Genomic DNA, 20,862 nt, shown 5'->3' on the forward strand with positions numbered 1-20,862 from the left:
GATCTTCAGATCCTGAGATGGAGCCCCACGGCGGGCTTTCTGCTCAGTGAAGAGTCTGCTTCTCCCTCTCCCTCTGCCTCTCCCCTGCTTGTGCTCTCTCTGTCTCTCTCTCTCTCAAATAGATAAATAAAACCTTAAAAAAATACACGAAGTAGAGCAAAACGTAAGACCAATTAACAAAAAAGAGAACAAGAAAAATTATTAAATATTAAAGATATTCAATTGTACTGCTAATTGGAGAAATACAAATCACAACTATAATAAGAAATTCACACACACACAATCCAAAGATGTAGAGGAAGGAGAACTTTAAACACATCGTTGATAGGAATGAAAATTGATACAACTGGTTTAGAAAACAATTTGGTAGGCACCTGGTTGGCTCAGTCAGTCAATTGGCTGGCTCTTGATTTTGGCTTCTGTCATGATCTCAGGGTCATGACCTGGAACCCGGGGTCAGTGCTGAGCGTGGAGCCTGCTTGGGATCCTCTTTCTCCTACTCTCTCTGCCCCTCTCCCTCTCTCTCTGCTCCTCCCCTGCTCACACACTCTCTTGCTCTCAAATAAATAAATCTTGAAAAAAAAAAGAAAGAAAGAAACACTCTGGCATTACCTAGTAATGACTACTGACTACTGACTACCTAGTAGTAGTCAGACTACTGACTACCTAGTAATGACTACTGACTACCTAGTAAATTTGAACACTTACATTCCTTAAAACCCAACAATTCCACTTCTAGATAATCATCCTGAAAACTCTTACACATATGCATCGGGAGAAATATTTGAGTGTTCATAGCAACAGTGTTTGCAACAGCGAAAACTGGAGCCAACCCAATGTCCCAAAGTAGACTAGATAAATAAATTGCGGCATCTTCTTACAATGAAACACTATAGGGCGCCTGGGTGGCTCAGTGGGTTAAGCCGCTGCCTTCGGCTCAGGTCATGATCTCAGGGTCCTGGAATCGAGTCCCGCATCGGGCTCTCTGCTTGGCAGGGAGCCTGCTTCCCTCTCTCTCTCTCTCTGCCTGCCTCTCTGTCTACTTGTGATCTCTCTCTGTCAAATAAATAAATAAAAATCTTAAAAAAAAAGAAAGAAAGAAAAAAAAAGAAACACTATATAGCAGAGAAATGGGATAGCTGAATCTCAGAAACAGAATCCTGAGTGAGAATGGGAAGAATGCAGAATGATTCCTTTTTTTTTTTTTTTTTTTGAGATTCATTTATTTATTTTAGTGAGAGAGAGAGAGAGTGCCTGCTGCATACTTGAACAGGGGTAAGAGTGTGGGGGAGGGGAGGACAGACGGAAACAATCTCCAGCAGACTCCCCGCTGAGTGCAGAGTCCTGCATGGGGCTCAATCTCACAATCCTAAAATCATGACCTGAGCTGAAATCAAGAGTTGGCCACTTAACTGACTGAGCCACCTAGGCTCTCCCAGATTGCTTCCATTTACAAAAAGTCCAAAACTAGGCAAAACTGTACAATGTTGTGTTTAGGGATACATTTATTTGTGGTAAGAGAGTTATTAATACACACAGGCAACTCTTTTTTTTTTTTTTTTTTTTTTGGTTGTCAAATGATTCTTCATTGAAATATTTCCTTTGAAATGTTTCCCCTGTAGTTCTTAACCAGCTGGGCATTTCACTGCACCACTATTGTTGTCCTCTACAATATCACGAGGGTCCTCTATAATATCACGAGGGTGGCGGCCATCAACATTGCAGCCAACAGACCAGGCCGTCTCTAGGATCTCTTTAATGATTCCAGAGAGTTCTCTGGCTAAGGATCAATGCTGCATATGCTGGGAAATGTTGACAGTCTCATCAGATTTGGTATGTCCACTGTGCTTAATGTTTTTCTGCTTCTTTCTGTCTCTTGGAAGTTCCTTGAAGGCTCTGATAATTGGGGCAGAGGCAGAAGGTGCTAGTTCAATCTGGGCCGGAGTGTTCTGAATAGTCAGTTTCACTCTAATCCTCAGATCTTTCAATTACTGGTGCCAGACTCTTTTGGAGACTGACCCAAGGGTTCAATCTCAGGGGCCAGGTCAGACATGGCACCAACTTCTCCGCCAGTGTACCTTAGGTATACAACCTCGGTCTTGTTGGGGTCAAACGTAGGTGGCATGGTGGGCATAGCTGCTGTCAGAGGAACCTGCATTCGGGATGACTGAAGTGAGTTGCACCTTCACCTGCTCCAAGCTGAAAACCGAAAAAGATAATACAGAATTTAGTATGGTGGTTTCCTCTAGAGAAGGCGGATATGATCACGGAGAGGCCCATGGAAATTTCCCTGGGTAGAAGCCTTAGCAAGGGTAGTTTCAGGGAGTGGTGGGGTTATAAGCCAGAATGGCGGGCTGAAGGACAAATTGAAGCTAATGGCACGAACGACAGCTAGTGCAGTCAACTCATGAAAGAAATGTTGCTGGACGCCAGAGCAGATTAGATTCTCAGAAAGCAGGGAAACGATCACTGGCAGAATAGACTTCCTTTTCATGAAGTAGAAAGAGGGTGTAGTGAGGTGGATCTGTGAGGCTGGCTTTGACTGAGCTGAATAGAGGTACAAGAAAGGAACTGTAGGCTGGGAGCCTTCCTCGTATAGAGGGAGGTTCAGAGTCTCTTTTCATTAGTTTTCCAAAGACTGTGTGCCCTCTTGGAGAGGAGCAAACAAGATCTCCAAGCAGCTCAGCCTCTGTCTGCTTTGGCTCTCACGAGGCCTCTCTGTCAGGAATTCCCACTAGTAAAGCCTGGGAACAATTGCGGACCAGTTGGCTTCCAGAAGCATTCACATGTTTTATGGGCCAGCTTTCTGTTCCTTTCAGCAGAATTAATGCATGATTGCTCCGACTGCCCACAAATGTAATTTAAAACTCCATCTCATTTCGACTTTATGGTGATGTTATAAAAGCTTCCCAGAGGAAGGAAGCACTCTTTATCTCTGTATGTTTATTCAAAGGAACGGCTTAGAAAACTCTTTAATCTGGACACATATAAGAAAGAAATGATCAGGTTGAAAAGTCATGCATATGTATCTTGACTTTGGGGGTTCACCTGTAATTCACTGGGTGAGTTGCCTGGAGAGAAATCCAGAGCTACCAACGGGCAGGGAAAGGAAATGGGTTCTAACAGCTCCAGATGAAGAGTGACAGGGATGGGAACAACCCTGAAGAGGGTCAAAGCACACGCAGGAGAGGTTTCACGCCCTGCCAAGAAAGATTGCTGCCATGGCAATGGGATGGGGAAGTTCTGAAATTGTAGAGGAAAATCCAGCACTCACCCTTTCCTGGCCTGAGTTTGGATCTCTCCTCCTGATGCTCCCTGAAAGAGCGAGGGAGACAAATATATTAAGAAAAAGAAGGAGATCATCACGTTTCTTTACCTACGGAAACCAGGCCCATTTCAAAGCAGATCAGAAAAATTGGCTTCGAAATAAGCTTGTTCCAAACCTTGGTAAGACTGAGACACCTTTCTAGGGTTCCGTGTCCCTCTCTTTCTGTGTTGGGGTGGCAGTTTCCAGTCATGTTTCTTCGGATGGTTGAATGAGGTTCCATTCATTCACACATTCACTTTATTAAGGCTCACTATCTTCAGGGAACTCTTGTAGGTGCTGAAGAAGTAACTGAGAAAAACAGACAACAACACCGGACCAAGTTAATGGTGTGTATGGTGTGATTTGAATACAGGAGCCAGGAATGCTCAGTGCATTTGTCTGTATCATCTGGGGTGGTTCTGAGAGCTACTTACAAACCAGCTCTTTGGAACAGGGGCTTCCTTACCTTTTCCAGCTCTAATGAGTCTGCTTCATTCATCACTGTTGAGCTCCCACGGAGCCATTCCAGTCAATTCGAGCAAAGAACATACTGAAATATCCATTTGGCCACAGGCTGAGGGATGGTTTTCTCCCAATTCCCCACTCCCTCCAAGGAACCTCCTGGCCAACCGTGCGCGGAAAAGCTCACCACACCGCAGCCCCCTTCCCTCCCACTCTTCAGAAGGAGGACCCTCCGGCGGACCAGGGAGGGACAGCAGCCCCAGCTGGGAGCGGCCTGCAACCCAGAGACAGCCTCAGGGCCTTCTACCTCCCACAGGTCCCCGCAGTGTCGGGCGCTGGCCGCTGCGGGGCGCTGCGGCCCCACTTTAGGAGCCGCTGGTGGGGCGGGGCCAGGGCCGAGAGAGCTGCGGGCGCGGCGAGCTCCGCCACAGGTAACCTGCGGGAGCCGGGGGCGCTGCCTGGCGAGCGGGCGGCGAGAGGCGCGGCGCTGGGCGGCGCCGAGGCCCAGGGGCCGCCGGAGCCTGCGGGAACCCGTCCCCGTCGTCTCCCCTCGCCCCCCACCCTGTCGCCGGCAGCGGTCCCTGCGGCGCGGACGTCCGGCGCGCGAGGGAAAGGTACGGTGCGACCTCGCTGGGTTCCTTCGAGACCCCTCTACATCTGAGGGCCAACGTCCCCCACTCCCGGGGGACCTCCCGGTGTCGGGGATGGGGGCGCTGCTCCCTCGGCGCCCCCAGGTCGCAGACTGCTAAGGGGAGGACACCCAGAGGGAGCGCGTTGCCCCCTCGCCTGCGGCCTCCGGAAAGCCGGGACCGGAGGTGGGGGGGGGGTCTTCCTGGGGCACCTCTCTGATCGCTTTGCTTCACTTGCCTCCCTGGAGTGTAGAACTTTGGGTCGGGGTGGAGAACTTTGTCGTCTTGGCTCGTTCCCCTCCTCTTTCTCCAGTGAGCTCAGAGTTTGAAGAAAGTGGTGGTAGGGGGGCGGGGGTCACCGGCTATTTCTCCCGGATGCGGTGGCTGGGGGTCTGCGGGAGTAAAGGAGGGTCCCTGTTGGTCGCCTTGCGCTCTCCGCCGCCCCTGGGCCTGCGGGTCGGCCTCAGAGGGACCGGGTTCGGCTCGGACGCGCCAGCAGCCTGCGCCGCCCCCCCCCCCCCCTTACCCCTTTGAGGACTGCCAAGAGGCACAGACCCGGGAGGGTGGGGGCTGGACTCCCGTCCCGGAGAGGTCCGAGTTAGCAAGAGGCATCTCCCAGGGTCGGGGCGGAGGAAGCGAGGCACATTGGTTTGAGGGAAGACGCCAGTTTACCTACACTCGTCTTGGGGATTTAAGTGCGGTGCTAACGGTAGATTTGGGGAGAGTGAGGGGAAGTGTGGAGCAGTATTTGTGACAGGAGAGGGGCTTGAATTTCATAAAGCTGGTGAAGAATGTTTTCCCTGCGGGCACACTGAGATGGCTCAATGGTGGAGATCTGCTTTGGGGTTCTGAGATTGTGTCTCGATTCCACCACTTGTTAGGTGTGTGACTTTGGAAACTCCATTTCTTTTTTCTTCCCTTCCTTTCTTCCTTCCTTCTGCTAGTCAAATGAATCAGTAGGAGCGGAGAAGGAAAGAAGAAATCTGTAACTGGCTGCGATCAATTAATTGTAAACCACTGCACTTGGACCAGCCTGGAAAACCCATTTCATTAAACTTCGTTTTTAAAACTGTAAACTGGGTGTATTATACATAATTGGGTAGTACTGTGGAGATTAAATGAAATGTAAGTTAAATGCTTGGCATGGTGCTCTTGAATGTTAGGCATTCTTTTTGTGAACCTGTTGGAGGAGGATATTCATCCGTGTTTAGGTCATGTCTATTAGGCCAATGTCAGTGGAAAGAACTTGGCAATGAAGACAAGCGCACCTGGGTCCACAGTAGTACACAAGTACACCGATTGTCTCTGAGGAGATATTTCCCACCCCTTGAAGAGCAATAGCACCTGTTGTTCTTGCATGTAGGAGGTGCAACCGTACATGTTTAACTTCCTTCTGCCATCCCTAGCAGGTGCTTAGCATATGGCAAATGAATTTTTTTTTAAAATTAGGGACATGAATTAAAATTGGAAGAGTTTTCTACCCTTTTGGTCATTAGTGGGGAGGGGAGAGTTGCAGAGGGTGAAGAAGAGTAAGACACCATAAAGCAACTAGCTGCACATTGTTGGAAGGTAGGAACCAAGGGGGATAAAAAAATGCTCATTTAATGGGGCCTCTGGCTGGCTCAGTCAGTGGAGCATGTGACTCTTGATCTCAGGGTTGTGAGTTCGAGTCCATGTTGGGTGTAGAGTTTACTTTAAAAATACACATATAAATATATATTTTTATATATATAGGGGTACTTGGCTGGCTTAGTTGGAAGAACATGCAACTCTTGATCTCAGGGTTGTGCATTGGAACCCTACACTGTGTAGAGACTACTTAAATAAAAACATATATATATATATATATATATATATATATAAAGAGAAAAATATAATATTAAGGGAACTTTTAATTTGTTAACTCGATGTTTTTTGGTGATTGTACCAAAAATTAACCTAATTTCCCATTTAAAGCTGTCACCATCTCCAGAGCCCTCTGGCTAAGCATTTACTCCCAAGTAGAGGCTGATGGCTAGTGATTCAACTCAGCTTAGAGACAATGCATACTGTCACTCTGGTGGCGCTACCACATAGAAATTATGGTGTCCCTATCCCTACAGTGAAGTATCAAACTATACTTCCGGTGTAAAGAATAAGAATAGAACCCATACACCTAAGTACTCATCACCCAGCTGAAGAACTAGAGCATCTCCAGCACCTTGCCCCCCCCCCGCCCCGCCCCCGGTATCTCTCCCCACGACATTCCACGACATTCCAGCCCTCCTTCTGCCTGGAAGGAAGCACTGGTTAGATGTGTGTTAATTTTTTTTTCCTTGCTTTTCACACGTCATGTGCTACATAAAAAGCTCTGTGAAAGGGAAGTTTCCAAACAAGCGTTTTCACAATAACCTGGAGCATTCTTATTGAACTTAAAAGCAGGATATTGAGAGTGGGATGCAAACCACAAAAAAAGCTGACAGTCTCTGGGAGTACTGGGGAGGTGGTAGTCTGTCTTTCAAGGTTTTCCCCAGGTTTCCTTGGCACAGGCTCTGCGGGTGTGTTCTGTCTGTACAGGGGAGGCTCAGTCTCTTCCAGCATAGCTTGGAGGCTATAATTTTTAAAAGCTTTGCTTGAGTCCCTAAGAATGAGAAAAACAGTAATTTGTGTGCATATGTTTGAGAAATTTTTTTAAAAATACAAATTATCCAGGGGAACATTGTGTGGGATTTGAAGGATTAAGCCGACAGAGAGCAACCTTTAAAAATGGTTTTAACCCAAAGTCTTCTTTTCCTGGTTATTACGTTTGCATTTTGGACTTTGTGACTTTTGCAGGGTCACACAGCTCTCCTTGGAGAATCTTGCGTAACTTTGTCACTTCTTGATTAAGGCAAAAGATTCCTAAACTTGGTTCATGGCTCCCTTAGTATCTTAGTAATTTTTTCACAGTGCCTGTAGTTTTAAGTAGTTCGTCCTAGTTGGGTTCAAACAACCTATTAAGTATTAATGTCCTAACAACATAGAAGCTATTAAAAAAAAAAAATTGGGGCACCTGAGTGACTCAGTCGTTGGGCGTCTGCGTTTGGCTCAGGTCATGATCCCAGGGTCCTGGGATCCAGCCCTGCATCGATCGCCCGGGAGCATACTTTTCTTCTCCCATACCCGCTGCCTGTGTTCCTGCTCCTGCTAGCTCTCTCTCTGTCAAATAAGTAAATAAAATCTTTAAAAAAAAATACACATAAGCTGGGAGAAAAAATATTGTTATATCATTCTTTTTTTTTTTTTAAAGATTTATTTATTTATTGGACAGACAGAGATCACAAGTAGGCAGAGAGGCAGGCAGAGAGAGAGAGAGAGGACGAAGCAGGCTTCCCACCGAGGAGAAAGCCCGATGCGGGGCTCGATCCCAGGACCCTGAGATCATGACCCGAGCCGAAGGCAGAGGCTTTAACCCACTGAGCCACCCAGGTGCCCTTGTTATATCATTCTTAAATAACCCCAATCACAAGCAGTATGTGTGTGCCTGTACTAATTTCTAAATCTTGGGAATAGATTGGGTAGCACCGCTCTCATTTCCTGTTCCACATTGACTTCTCTGTAGTACTTGCTTTCTATCACGGCACCCACTGAAAACCCAGGTTTTACAAAGATGTGTACAATGTCATCGATAGGAGCATAAAGTGTCCTGACATTGCAACTGAATTCTGGTTGGTAGGTTCAGCATTTTCCAACATGCTGAATACACTGTTTCCCTCAAACTTTGAAATATCCTGAAGTTGCCCTTGTGAATTTGCTGCAGTATCCAGAGTGCCTTGGTGCTCAGTTTGGGCATTGTTGGTTTAAGGTAAAACCTTCTTCTGGGGAGAGAGCAGTTATTAAAGAAGGGGTTAGTCTGCCTGAAGTAGTCCCAGGTTAAGCTACTGTGTGGAGTGGGCTAAATCTTGGTTTTTCCTCCACATAAGATGGGATGGGTCGGGGCGCCTGAGTGGCTCAGTGGGTTAAAGCCTCTACCTTCGGCTCAGGTCATGGTCCCAGGGTCCTGGGATCGAGCCCCGCATCGGGCTCTCCGCTCAGTGGGGAGCCTGCTTCCACCTCTCTCTCTCTTTGCCTGCCTCTCTGCCTACTTGTGATCTCTGTCTGTCAAATAAATAAGTGAAATCTAAAAAAAAAAAAAAAAAAAAAAAAAGATGGGATGGGTCATTAAAAGGATTAAACTAGATAATGTACACAAAAGCATCCGTAAAGGGCCTGGAATATAACAGTCTCAAGAAATGATGCTCTTTTATGATTGTTAAATAGTACTAAATAGTCCCGTAATAGGTACATATATCATAGTCCCTATTTAAGAATAGCCAGTGGCGGGGGTGGGGAGGGGGGAAGAGGGCTTAAAACCTCAATCCTAGCAAATAAATTATGAAGTAGTTGGTTCATAATATAAAATGCCTTATCGTTTTTCAAACAGCAAATTCTGGTGTGCCATCGTGGTACATTTTTGACTTGCAGACCTATGTTTGGAACGTTCATTTTCATTTGCCAACATGTGCCCAGGTTTGAGGAGAAAGTCGTAACTGATTGGAGGGAGAAGGCCTGAACCTGGATCCATAGATTTCTGATTTCAGGAGGGAAGTATTTTGTCTTAGGTCTTGGGAAGTTTGGACCTGGGTTTGTAGGGCCCAGGGCAGGCTGCCCTCAAATGGTATAAAGACTGTTTCCAGTTAAGAGTAATAGAGGGGCGCCTGGGGCACCTGGGTGGCTCAGTGGGTTAAGCCTCTGCCTTTGGCTCAGGTCATTATCTCAGGGTTCTGGGATCGAGCCCCGCATCGGCCTCTCTGCTCAGCAGGGAGCCTGCTTCCCCCTCTCTTTGCCTGCCTCTCTGCCTACTTGTGATTTCTGTCTGTCAAATAAATAAATAAAATCTTAAAAAAAGAAAAGAGTACTAGAAACCCAGCAGATGCAGCAAAGGTGCTCAGCTTCCCCATAACTGCCTAAATTTACAACTGGAAAGGTCAGACTGCAACAGGAAGAGAAGTATTAACAGAGGTCTCCTTTAGGAACTCATCTGCATAATGGAACATCTTGTTTTTCCAAACATCTCCTTTTACCTTCTGGCTCATGAATTTTCTTCCCTTTGGCCCCTACCTTTTTCCTTAGCTCCTATAAGCTTCAGATTGCCTTGTTTGAGTCCCTAAGTCTTTGGAATCTCTTGTCTGTGTGGATTCCCCCTAAGTATGCCTGTTAGATTTTATTTTCTCCTGTTAACCTGTCTCTTGTCAATTTTTTTTTTTTTAAAGATTTTATTTATTTATTTGACAGAGAGAGATCACAAGTAGATGGAGAGGCAGGCAGAGAGAGAGAGAGGGAAGCAGGATCTCTGCCGAGCAGAGAACCCGATGCGGGACTCGATCCCAGGACGCTGAGATCATGACCTGAGCCGAAGGCAGCGGCTTAACCCACTGAGCCACCCAGGCGCCCCTGTCTCTTGTCAATTTGATTCTAAATCCAGCTAGAAGGAACACAGGGCAGAGGAAGTTCTTCCTCCCTGGCCCGTTACAAACCTGGAGATATTTCGAGTAGGGTTTAATTTTTACATGTGCTTACAGCATAGAAAGGCAGATACTCTTTCCAGATGAAATAGTTTTATTAAACTTATTAGCATCCCATGCCAATTCCTGTCCATTAGTAAGTGGTACTTACTAATCCTCCAAGGAAAGTCTGACTTGAATAAAGATGTCACACATGGCTGTCATGGTGTCTTTCAGGAAAGAGACCTTTACTCCCATGTCCTGTTCATTTTTCAGACCCTAACCCTAAGTTAGAAGCTGGTGATACTTTGACAATCTGTGAGAAGACAGTCAATAGTGATATTTATAGTGTATAAATATAGAGTATACCAAAAGTGATATTTATAGTGTAGTTTTTTTATTTTTATGGTTGCTCGTTTCTGTCATTTATCGTTGAGCAACCTGTACAGAACCGTAGGTGATGATGCTTCCAAGTTGACATAAATACTACTGGATACAATTTTTATTTGTTTTGATTCCTTTTTTTTTTTTTTTTTTTTTTTTTTAAGTCAGCTCCATGCCCAATGTGGAGCTTGAACTCAGGACCCCGAGGTCAAGAGTTGCATGCTTTGCCGACTGAGCCAGCCAGGCACCCCTAGTTCCTAAGGTTGAAGGCTTTTAATTTCTTTGTAAAATTTGGGGGATGTGTGTGTGTGGGAGAAACTATTTTGATTCTTCTTAACAACTGTTCTCTCTCTTTTTTTTTTTTTCCCATTTGATGCCTGATGTGGGAAACAAAGGCAAAAGAAAAAAATTAAATTTCCTTACTATTTCCAGCCCATTGACAAGTCCTTAAAACAGGCAGAGTGGGGGCACCTGGGTGGCTCAGTGGGTTAAAGCCTCTGCCTTCGGCTCAGGTCGTGATCTCAGGATCCTGGGATCAAGCCCCGCATCGGGCTCTCTGCTCAGCGGTGAGCCTGCTTCCCCCTCTCTCTGCCTGCCTCTCTGCCTACTTGTGATCTCTCTCTCTCTCTCTCTCTCTGTCAAATAAATAAATAAAATCTTTAAAAAAAAAAAAAAAAGGCAGAGTGACCTCCCACTGGGAGCTCAGCTACCTGGATGTTAACATTTTGCTGAGGGCAAAAGGCCATCTTAGCCCGACCCCCTCAGGATCCTGTGAGTCTACCTTAAACACATAGAAATTCCTTTGGAAGCTCCCTTTATCTCTTACATTCTCCCCTTCCCCCCAGATACGTCTTGAGAATCATCCTTCAAGCATTTGCCCACTGATACACATCTGAAGGGTCTCAGGACTGAGGGTTTACTAACAACAATAAATGACCTTCCCGAACAATGGCCGGCCCCCTCAGGTCCTAGAAACCTTCTTTCCAAAACACCTTGGAGGTTTGTTCTGTCCCTAACTCCCTGTCAACCTGAAAGTATATAATTGCCACCCTCACAACCCCAGTGCAGCTCTTTCTGCCCGTGGGTCCAAGCTCCCGTGCTTTTATAAAATCACCTTTTTGCACCAAAGATGTCTCAAGAATTCTTTCTTGGCTGTTGGCTCCAGACCCCAGCAACACTCTAAAAACCACATCAATGCCCACATACTTGTCAGCATCATTTTCATTTTACAGAATTTCTCTCTCTCTCTCTTTTTTTTTTTTTTTTAAAAAGAAGGGATGCCTAGGTGGCTCAGTTGGTTAAGCATCTGATTCTTGATTTTAGCTCTGGTCCTGAGATTGAGCCAATGGGCTCAATGCTCCATGCTCAGTGGAGAGTCTGCTTCAGATTCTTTCTCTCGCCCTGCCCTTCCCCTCCCACCGTGTGTGCGTGCTTTCTCTCAAATAAATAATTTTTTTAAATAAAAAAAGAAATAAGATTTTCAAATCTTTCCCTGGGTTGGTCTGATTATATTTAATACCCAATATCTTAAGGTTTTAGGGTACAAAGTAGAAAACTACATTATGGATAATAAAACTAATTAGAATGAATTGTTTTTCCTTTTGTTGTCTCTTACTCTTTTACTGAAAAGAAAATGGAGGGGCCCCTGGCTGGCCCATTGTATAGAGCATGCAACTCTGGATCTCAGTGTTGTGAGTTTGAGCCCCACATTAGGTGTAGAGATTACTTAAAAAAATTAAAAGAAGATTGAAAATTAGAAAGTTTGAGCATCTATTTAACTATTAGAATTCAGTGTTCTGGGGTGCCTGGGTGGCTCAGTGGGTTAAAGCCTCTGCCTTCGGCTCAGGTCATGATCCCAGGGTCCTGGGATCGAGCCCCGCATGGGGCTCTCTGCTCAGCAGGGAACCTGCTTCCTCCTCTCTCTGCCTGCCTCTTTGCCTGCTTGTGATCTCTGTCAAATAAATAAATAAAATCTTAAAAAAAAAAAGAATTCAGTGTTCTTGGGATATGCTTGACATTAGTATTCTTATGAAAAACTAGGAAAGGGCATATAAAGATGAAAACATTTAATTTAAATTTGGGTGCTTGTCGGTAGCTGAATGGACTGAATTCTTATATCACTGACTTGTTCTTGGTATAAGAATGGAGATTATGGGAAATATTTCTACCCATGATGGTAAAAAAAGATTCTTTTTTTAAAAAGTGAATTTAGTGGATTGAACAGTAAATAGTAACCAAGAATGGAGAAGTAGCCCAAAGTAAACTAATCTTAAGCGCCAAACAGGAACAAGCAAGACCTTTTGTTTTAGTTTTTATAAAGGACACCTGCTTTAATAAATCTTCCTAAAATGAATAGATACAATAGAATAAGGTTGATTTTTTTTTTTTTTTACAGATAATAAGTAGATGAAAGATGAATATAAAACTTAGTTCTATTGAGGTTGTAACCTTTTCCACATTAGCTTTAGGAATCTTCTCTCATATCATCTGGCTGGGTTAAGTGAGCAGCGGGAGATGGAGGAGCAGATCCTTGGACCTTGGAGACGGTGGGAGACCATTGATGGACATCAGGAAACTGGGGATAGTCCCGGCCACCAACTCACTCTGGAGCTCTAGATACTCTGATTTTCTCAATCTCAGTTTTTTCTTCACTAAATAAGGGGATCAGACCAAAATACTTCTTTTTTTTAAATTAAGATTTTATTTATTTATTCAACACAGAGAGAGCGAGCACATGCAGGGGGAGCAGCAGGCAGAGAGAGAGGGAGAAGCAGGCTCCCCACTGAGCAGGGAGCCTAATGTGGGGCTTGATCCCACATCAGGCTCCCTGGCATCATGACCTGAGACGAAGGCAGACACTTAACAGACTGAGCCACCCAGGCGCCCCCCAACATACTTCTTGGAAAATGCACAGGTCTGTGAAATTATACATATTCACAGTGGCAACGCTGTTTTCCCATAATTTTAGAGAGAGAAGTCTTCAAGTTGACCTGATGGTTTGTGGAACAAAGGGAACTATTGAGATTGTTAACTTGATGTAACCTGATGATTTCCTTTCAGTATGAACATCAGTAGCTTCCTGTGTGGTGTCTTTTTTCTTTTTTTTTTTTTTAAGATCTTATTTACTTATTTGAGAGAGAGACTGAGAGAGAGAGCGAGCGCAAGCGAGCATGAGCAGGGCAGAGGGTGAGGGACAAGCAGGCTCTCTTCTGAGCAGGGAGCCCAATATGGGACTCCATCCTGGGACCATGACCTGAGCCAAAGGCAGATGCTTAAGGGACTGAGCCACCCAGGTGCTCCAGGGTGTGGTGTTTTTTAAGACGTCTGTGTATTCACATTCTACAGTATAAACCAAGAGTGCCATGTTATTCTAAAAGTTGCTTCCAAGTTCAAAAAAAATCATATTCTTAATTCAGTGAGTTAGAATATTCAGTTTCTTTCTTTTTTTTTTTTCTTCCTGCATTTTATTTTAATTCTAGGAAAGTCCCATAGGAATCTGATATACAAGGAAATTTCCTCTAGATGGTGAGTTTTAGAAGGACTGGGATGTTCCCTCCTGCATCTTTATGGGAACTGTAAAGACTCCTTGCAATGAGCATATATTATGTTTACAATCAGAAAAATAGGGGCACCTGGTGGCTCAGTCAGTTAAGCATCAGACTCTTGATCTTAGCTCAGGTCTTGATCTCAGGGTCATGAATTCCAGCCCCTTGTTGGGCTCCATGTTGAGCGTGGAGCCTACATAAAAAACCAAAATAAATAAATCAGGTAAAAATCTTTAAAAATTGGGGCGCCTGGGTGGTTCAGTGGATTAAGCTTCTACCTTTGGCTCAGGTCATGATCTTAGGTTCTTGGAATGGAGCCCCGAATGGGGCTCTCTGCTCGGCAGGAAGCCTGCTTCCCCCTGTCTCTCTGCCTGCCTCTCTGCCTACTTGTGGTCTCTCTGTCAAATAAATAAATAAAATCTTTTTTTTTTTTTTTAAGATTTTATTTATTTATTTGACAGAGAGAGATCACAAGTAGGCAGAGTAAGAGGGAGAAGCAGGCTTCCCACCGAGCAGAGAGCCCGATGTGGAGCTCTATCCCAGGACCCTGAGATCATGACCTGAGCCGAAGGCAGAGGCTTAACCCACTGAGCCATCCAGGTGCCCCAATAAATAAAATCTTAAAAAAAAAAGTCTTTAAAAACTATGGGGCACCTGGGTGGCTCAGTCAGTTAAGCATCTGCCTTCAGCTCAGGTCATGATCTTGGGGTCCTGGGATTGAACCCTGCTTTGGGCTCCCTGAGTAGTGGGGAATATGATTCTCCCTCTGCCTCTGCCACCCCCTCCTCCTTATGCATGCACTGTCTCTCAAATAAATAAATAAAATCTTTTAAAAAATATATGTATTTAATAAGAGGTGAAATGTGATGACAGGGATGGACCTATTTTATCATGCTTATATGATAGTAATTTTTTATTTTTTAATGTAAGATCTGTGTTGAGGGTAGGGCTTGAACTCACAACCCGGAGATCAAGAGTCACATGCTCTACTGACTGAGTCAGCCAGGCCCCCATAATAGTGATGGGAATTTATTATTAAGGATACAAAAATAAACCAAACCATAAACAATCAACTTGGAAATTTTCAGTTCAGATTTTTCACAAAACAAAGTTATTTCTTTTTCTCTGGCAGAGATAACATGTCTCATGTCAGTTTTAAAACTTTTATTTATTTGTTTGTTTATTTATTTAACAGAGAGAGAGAGAGAGAGATCACAAGTAGGCAGAGAGGCAGGCAGAGAGAGTGGGGGAAGCAGGCTCCCCGCTGAGCAGAGAGCCCGATTCGGGGCTCAATCCCAAGACCCTGAGACCATGACCTGGTCTGAAGGCAGAGGCCTAACCCACTGAGCCACCCAGGCACCCCGAGTCATAGGCTTTATTGACTGAACCAACCAGGCATCCCATCCATTTTAATAATTTTTAAGTGTGCTGTTTAGTGACATTAATTACATTCACAGTGTTGTGTACACTCATCAGCCGTATTAATCTCCACGGCTTTTTCATCATCTGAAACTGCAGCTCTGTATACATTAAACATAATTCTTCATTCTCCCTCTCCCTGCCATGCCCCAGGCCCTGGTAACCTCTGTTCTACCTTCTGTCTCTGTTAATTTCACTATTCTAGATACCGCATATAGGTGGAATCATACAGTATTTGTTCTTTTCTGATTGGTTTATTTCACTTAATATCTTTGAAGTTCATGTATTATTTTTACAACTTTATATGAGGCCAATATTATATCAAAATAAAGTTTAAAAATAAAAAAATCCCATTGATGGAATCCCAGCACTGGACTGTCTCAAGCACAAAGGTTAGGGATAGTGTAGGATGGCCAGAAAAGCTGAGGAGTGTCACTCCCTTTCTTTCACGTCTCCTCCAGTTCCTAGTCAGAGGGGACAAGATGCAAGAAACAGCAATGTTCTCTCTTGTATAGGCAAGTGTCTGCATTATTTACTAGTGAGTTCTTATACCAACCTGAGGGGCAGCTTCCAGTCTCTCACTAAAACAGGAATTCTTTTTTTTTTTTAAAGATTTTATTTATTTATTTTACGGAGAGAGGGAATACAAGCAGGGGTAGTGAGAGAGGGAGAAACAGGCTTCCTGCTGAGCAAGGATTCCCAACGTGGGCCTCCATCCCAGGACCCTGGGATCATGACCTGAGCTGAAGGCAGACACTTAATGACTGAGCCACCCAGGTGCCCCTAAAATAGTAATTCTTAACCTGGAGTTTGTCCATGGGCTATGGATGCCTTGAGCTCCCTGAATTTGTGTATAAATATTTAAATGAATGTTCACATGTATATTTGAGAAGAAAGAAGTTCCATAGCTTTCATCAGATTCTCCAATGGTTCCCTAACCCAAAAATGGTTAATGAGCAATATAAGAAAATATTGTTTACAGAGATGTAGCCACCCCATAACAGGCTCTTTCACTTGGGTATCTAGGCCCCTTTTAGTTTTCTGGTGTGTCATTCCCCCAGAAGGTTCCTTTCTGCTCAAACCTGGAATAAGCCTGAACAGTTCTTTACCCTTAAGAGCCTCTGGCCATTCACCTGGGTCCTCTAACCTCCAGAGTTAACCCATTCCTCAGGGGCTAGAGGAACCCCAGGGTGAACTACTTTGGATTGCCCAGTACGGGACTTGTGGGATTAAAGTCTTATGCAGGACCCAGCCTCACAACTGCCAAATCTCTCCCTACCTTCCTTAGGCTCTTGAAAATACAAAGGGAAAACTCATGAAGTACTACAAAATGACTGAAATTCAGTAAATTCTGCCTTGGGGAATGTAAATTTAAAGATTGTCTTCTGGTTTACACTTTATGTTTTAAATGTATTATAAATATATCGTAAAATGCCTTCTACCCTGTGTAGTATCCAGTGATTTAGGGAGCTATTGAATCGACATATTGTTATAAGAGATGTTGAATATTAGAATTTATTCAGACTGGTTTGTAGCTCCTATGGATGGATTGCATAAATGGCAAAGATTGTAATTTGCAAGTTTTTCTTATACATACGACTCCTCAGTATTTGAATTTATCTCAGAAACCCTTTTTTTTTTTTTAAGATTTTATTTATTTGACAGAGAGAGATCACAAGTAGATGGAGAGGCAGGCAGAGAGAGAGGAGAGACAGGGAAGCAGGCTCCCTGCTGAGCAGAGAGCCCGATGCGGGACTCAATCCCAGGACTCTAAGATCATGACCTGAGCCGAAGGCAGCGGCTTAACCCACTGAGCCACCCAGGCGCCCCTCAGAAACCCTTTAATGAATCATATTTATTGACTTTTTTATCCAACTCAAATATATTCTGTTAAGGTAGGCTAAGTGCTCTAGTAACCATCTCCAAATGTCAGTGGCTCGATCCAATAAAAGTTTATTTCTAGCTCATACAAAGTCCAAATCTGTTACGCCTGGTTGGGCAGTTCTCTTGGTTAGCTCTCCTTCATATGACTCAGGGATGAAGTCTCCTTCCATCTTGTGACACCACCATCTTCAACATGTAGTCTTCAATGTCACTTTAAGCGGGAAGACAGTACGGAAAGGTATACTAGATTAACTACCTCCCCCTGCAAGTGAAACACATCACTTCTGCTCACATCTTATTGGCTAGAATGAGTCACGTAGCCCCACCTAGATTTAAGGAAGCTGGGAAATATATTCCTTGGCTGGCAATTGTTTACTAGTGATAATTGTTTACTTTGAAAGGGGAATGGAACTCTTTGGTGGGTAAGTAGCCATCTTTTCTACAAATATGCCAGTCTTTTTACCAGTTCAGTGTAACTACCTTCATATAATTTATCTCTTACTTTCCAAACATCTATATATATGTAGTATGTCTTTATAGTGTAAGGTGTGGATGAGACCTCCATACAGGAAGTGATTGTATCATAATTGCCATGTGAATAAATAAAAATGGGAATCAGCCATCTAGATTCATATATTTATTAGGTTACAAAGCATATTTGATTTACTCAAGTCATCCAACCATGTAGAGAACTGTACATTTGAGAAAGATGGAACAGAGGGAGATTAGCAAAGAACAAGAATATGCATGTTTTATTGGCTTCATGAATGTTATCGTAACAGTTTAAAACTACTTCAAGCTGCTGGCAATAAAGTGTGAAACTCTTTTCCTTTTCAAAAAAAGTAGTCTTTGCCATGGAATGTATTACACAATCACAAACGTGTCACTTTTACTTATTTGCTACTAAGGGAATCCTACAATTTCAGTAGTATTTGGACCTATTTGTCTTTTTCGCTTGAAGTAAATTTGTGCCGGGGCGGGGCACCCTTTGGCTATGTCCAGCACCTAACAGCTACAAATGGAACATACTGAGGGATTAAATGTAAGACCATATGAAAGATCGCAGTACCCGCTTGGAATCATGGAGAAAATGTCCCCCAACTTTAGTAGTATACACTAACTATAGTAATGCTTCATTTACCCATTACTAGTTCAGATCGGACTTTTCTACCTAAAGAAACCATCCAAATTAATATTTACCATCTTTTAAGTCCTATTTTTTAATTTTAATTTTTTAAAAGATTTTATTTATTTATTTGACACAGAGAGAACACAAGCAGGGGGAGTAGCAGGCAGAGGGGGAGGGAAGCGGAGGGAGAAGGAGAACCAGACTCCCTTGCTGAGCAGGGAGACCGACATGGGGCTCGATCCCAGGATCCTGAGATCATGATCTGAGCCGAGGCAGATGCCCAGAACCCACTGAGCCACCGAGGCGCCCCAGTCCTAGTTTTTTAAAAAGTTACATACATTTCATGGTGCCTATGTTAGAATTAAAGGTGCCCCAGACCAAAGGTCAACAAATTATAGCTGTGGACCAAATGTAGCCCACTGCCTCGTTTTGTAAAGTTTTAGGAGAGCTTTAGTAGAACTTTGAGTCGAACTCATTCATTTATGTACTATCTTTGGCCGCTCTCACACCACACTGGCAGAGTTGCGTAGTTATCACAGAGACCACATGGTCCACAAGACCTAATATATTTCCTGTCTATTCCTTTACAGAAGTTGGCTAACCCCTCACTGGACTTAAAATTAGTATGACTTACTTTGAGAGTAATTCTGTTCCTATTTAGAACTCACTTAATCCCTCTGGCCTATAGTTTTCTCACCATCGGAGTGGGGATAATAAGATCTACCTAATGAAGTAGTTAAAGAAAGTAGTTTTGGGATGCCTGGGTGGCTCAGTGGGTTGGGCGTCTGCTTTCCGCTCAGGTGGTGATCTCAGGGTCCTGGGATCTAGTCCCGTGTCGGGCTCCTTGCTGGGGCGGGGAGCTGCTTCCGCCTCTGCCTGTTCTGACTGTTGCTCCCTCCACCTGTGCTCTCTCTCTCTCTGACATAATAATAAAATCTCTTAAAAAATAGATAAAAAAGAAAGTGGTTTTTAAATAAAACTACCTCAGGCAGGTCACTGAGGTTATCTTCTAGTTAGCTATCTGCTTACCTGTCTTCCAGATAGCTTCCTTAGACAGTACTTTTTTGAACCTATCATGCTGAGAATCATCTGGGAAATCTACTACAATTCAGAGATTACCACCCTTTAGATGGTGATTCGGTAGGACTCGTGAGGTGCCTATTTCACAAGCACCCTGGATTCTGACGTGGGTGGCCTGGACTTGACGGAACTCAGGCCCTTGTGGCAACTTGTCCTTTGGTCGCTAGAAATATTTTCTCGGGCAGCTTAGCTAGATATGTTTCCTGTCTCACCCAGAATTGAAGCCTCGCCTGCTTAATGGGAGAGCTTGCAACCAAAAGGAGAATGCCCTGCGGGTATTAATCATTGGCATTCTGAACACGTGCTGAGAGACCCAGTCAGTGGGCTTGTCCTATAAAATCAAATCATTCACTGCCTGACCTCACCTATAGAGCCATCTGCTGCTTTGCTTCCAAATAGAAATAACGATAGGGAAGTTGGCACCGGGCCGTTAGTGAATGTGACTGGCTTATACTGGAGCTCACTATGCCTCTTGAGGCCAAGAGAGAAGAAATTAACACTAACATTAGCATTATGGCCCTGGGTTAGCTTTCTCTTTTAAAAATCAAGATAAAATTGGCACCTGGATGGCTCAGTTGTTAAGCATCTGTCTTGGGCTCAGGTCATGATCCCAGGGTCCTGGGATCCAGCCCCCATCTTGGGATCCCTGCTCAGCGGGAAGGCCGCTTCTCCCTCTCCCACTCCCCCTGCTTGTGTTCCCTCTCTCACTCTGTCTCTCTCTGTCAGATAAATAAATAAAATCTTCAAAGAAACCCCCACCAAAACCCCACAGTTCTAAAAAAAGAAAAAAAAATCAAGTAAGAGTAAATAGCAAAAGGAGTTACCATTAGAGGAAGAACCTAAGTCCTGGTGCTTTAGAAGCTCTTTAAGAACGGATGCTTATTTAATTGTTTATAATTTCCTTAATCTCCAGAACGTATTATCCTGCGTTGGGGATACCTAATGAATGGCTTGCTCACTGAAGCCTTTGTTTCCCTCCACTGTTATTCAAAAACTTAGTAAAGAGCTTCAGAACCAGTCATGAATAGCACCCAAATCTCCTGGCCCCTGTTGGGTTTTTATACAGAGAAAAGTAAGACCCCACCAAAAGGCCCCAGAATCAAAAAAACAAAAAATAAAAACTTGAAGGAAGAGTCAAAAAACTCCACACCTTTAGTACTTAATATGAGTGGAACTATGTTGCTGCTTTCAGAATCACTGCGTTAAAGCTAAGAATCAGATGCCTTTAAACATTTTTTCATTTCATTGCTACCCTGCTGAAATAAAGTATGGATGTTTGACTGGGTGTAAGCCAGGGTATTTTGTACTTTGAAATGTAAGTAAAGTGAACACTTTATCATCCAATGAAGGATTTCCAGCTAATTAGATATCTTCCTGCTGGGAGACATCTAGGGAAATTGATTTCAAAGATGTGCTAATAGGGATTTAAAAAAAATCCTATGTAAGATCATTAAAGGATTCCTTTAAATAATGAGTTCCCTTAGACCAAGGATATTTAACATATGATTAGAATTACTAAAAT

The 20,862-nt window shown here is 43.9% G+C and overlaps 1 protein-coding gene and 1 pseudogene across 2 annotated transcripts in view; one reads left to right on the forward strand and one right to left on the reverse strand.

Moving 5' to 3' along the window:
* Positions 1-1,625: 1,625 nt before the first annotated feature.
* LOC125101657 (60S ribosomal protein L12-like) lies at positions 1,626-2,179 on the reverse strand (annotated as a pseudogene).
* A 1,997-nt stretch (positions 2,180-4,176) lies between these two features.
* The window catches only part of ANKRD6 (ankyrin repeat domain 6), a 186,918-nt gene continuing 170,232 nt past the window's right edge, over positions 4,177-20,862 (forward strand). For both annotated transcript variants that reach the window (XM_047734453.1, XM_047734462.1), the window contains exon 1: positions 4,177-4,383. The gene's annotated coding sequence lies outside the window, so the exon portion shown is untranslated. The remainder of the gene's footprint in view (positions 4,384-20,862) is intronic.

The sequence above is a fragment of the Lutra lutra genome, chromosome 6, assembly GCF_902655055.1.
Source record: "Lutra lutra chromosome 6, mLutLut1.2, whole genome shotgun sequence".
NCBI classification, from domain to species: Eukaryota; Metazoa; Chordata; class Mammalia; order Carnivora; family Mustelidae; genus Lutra; species Lutra lutra.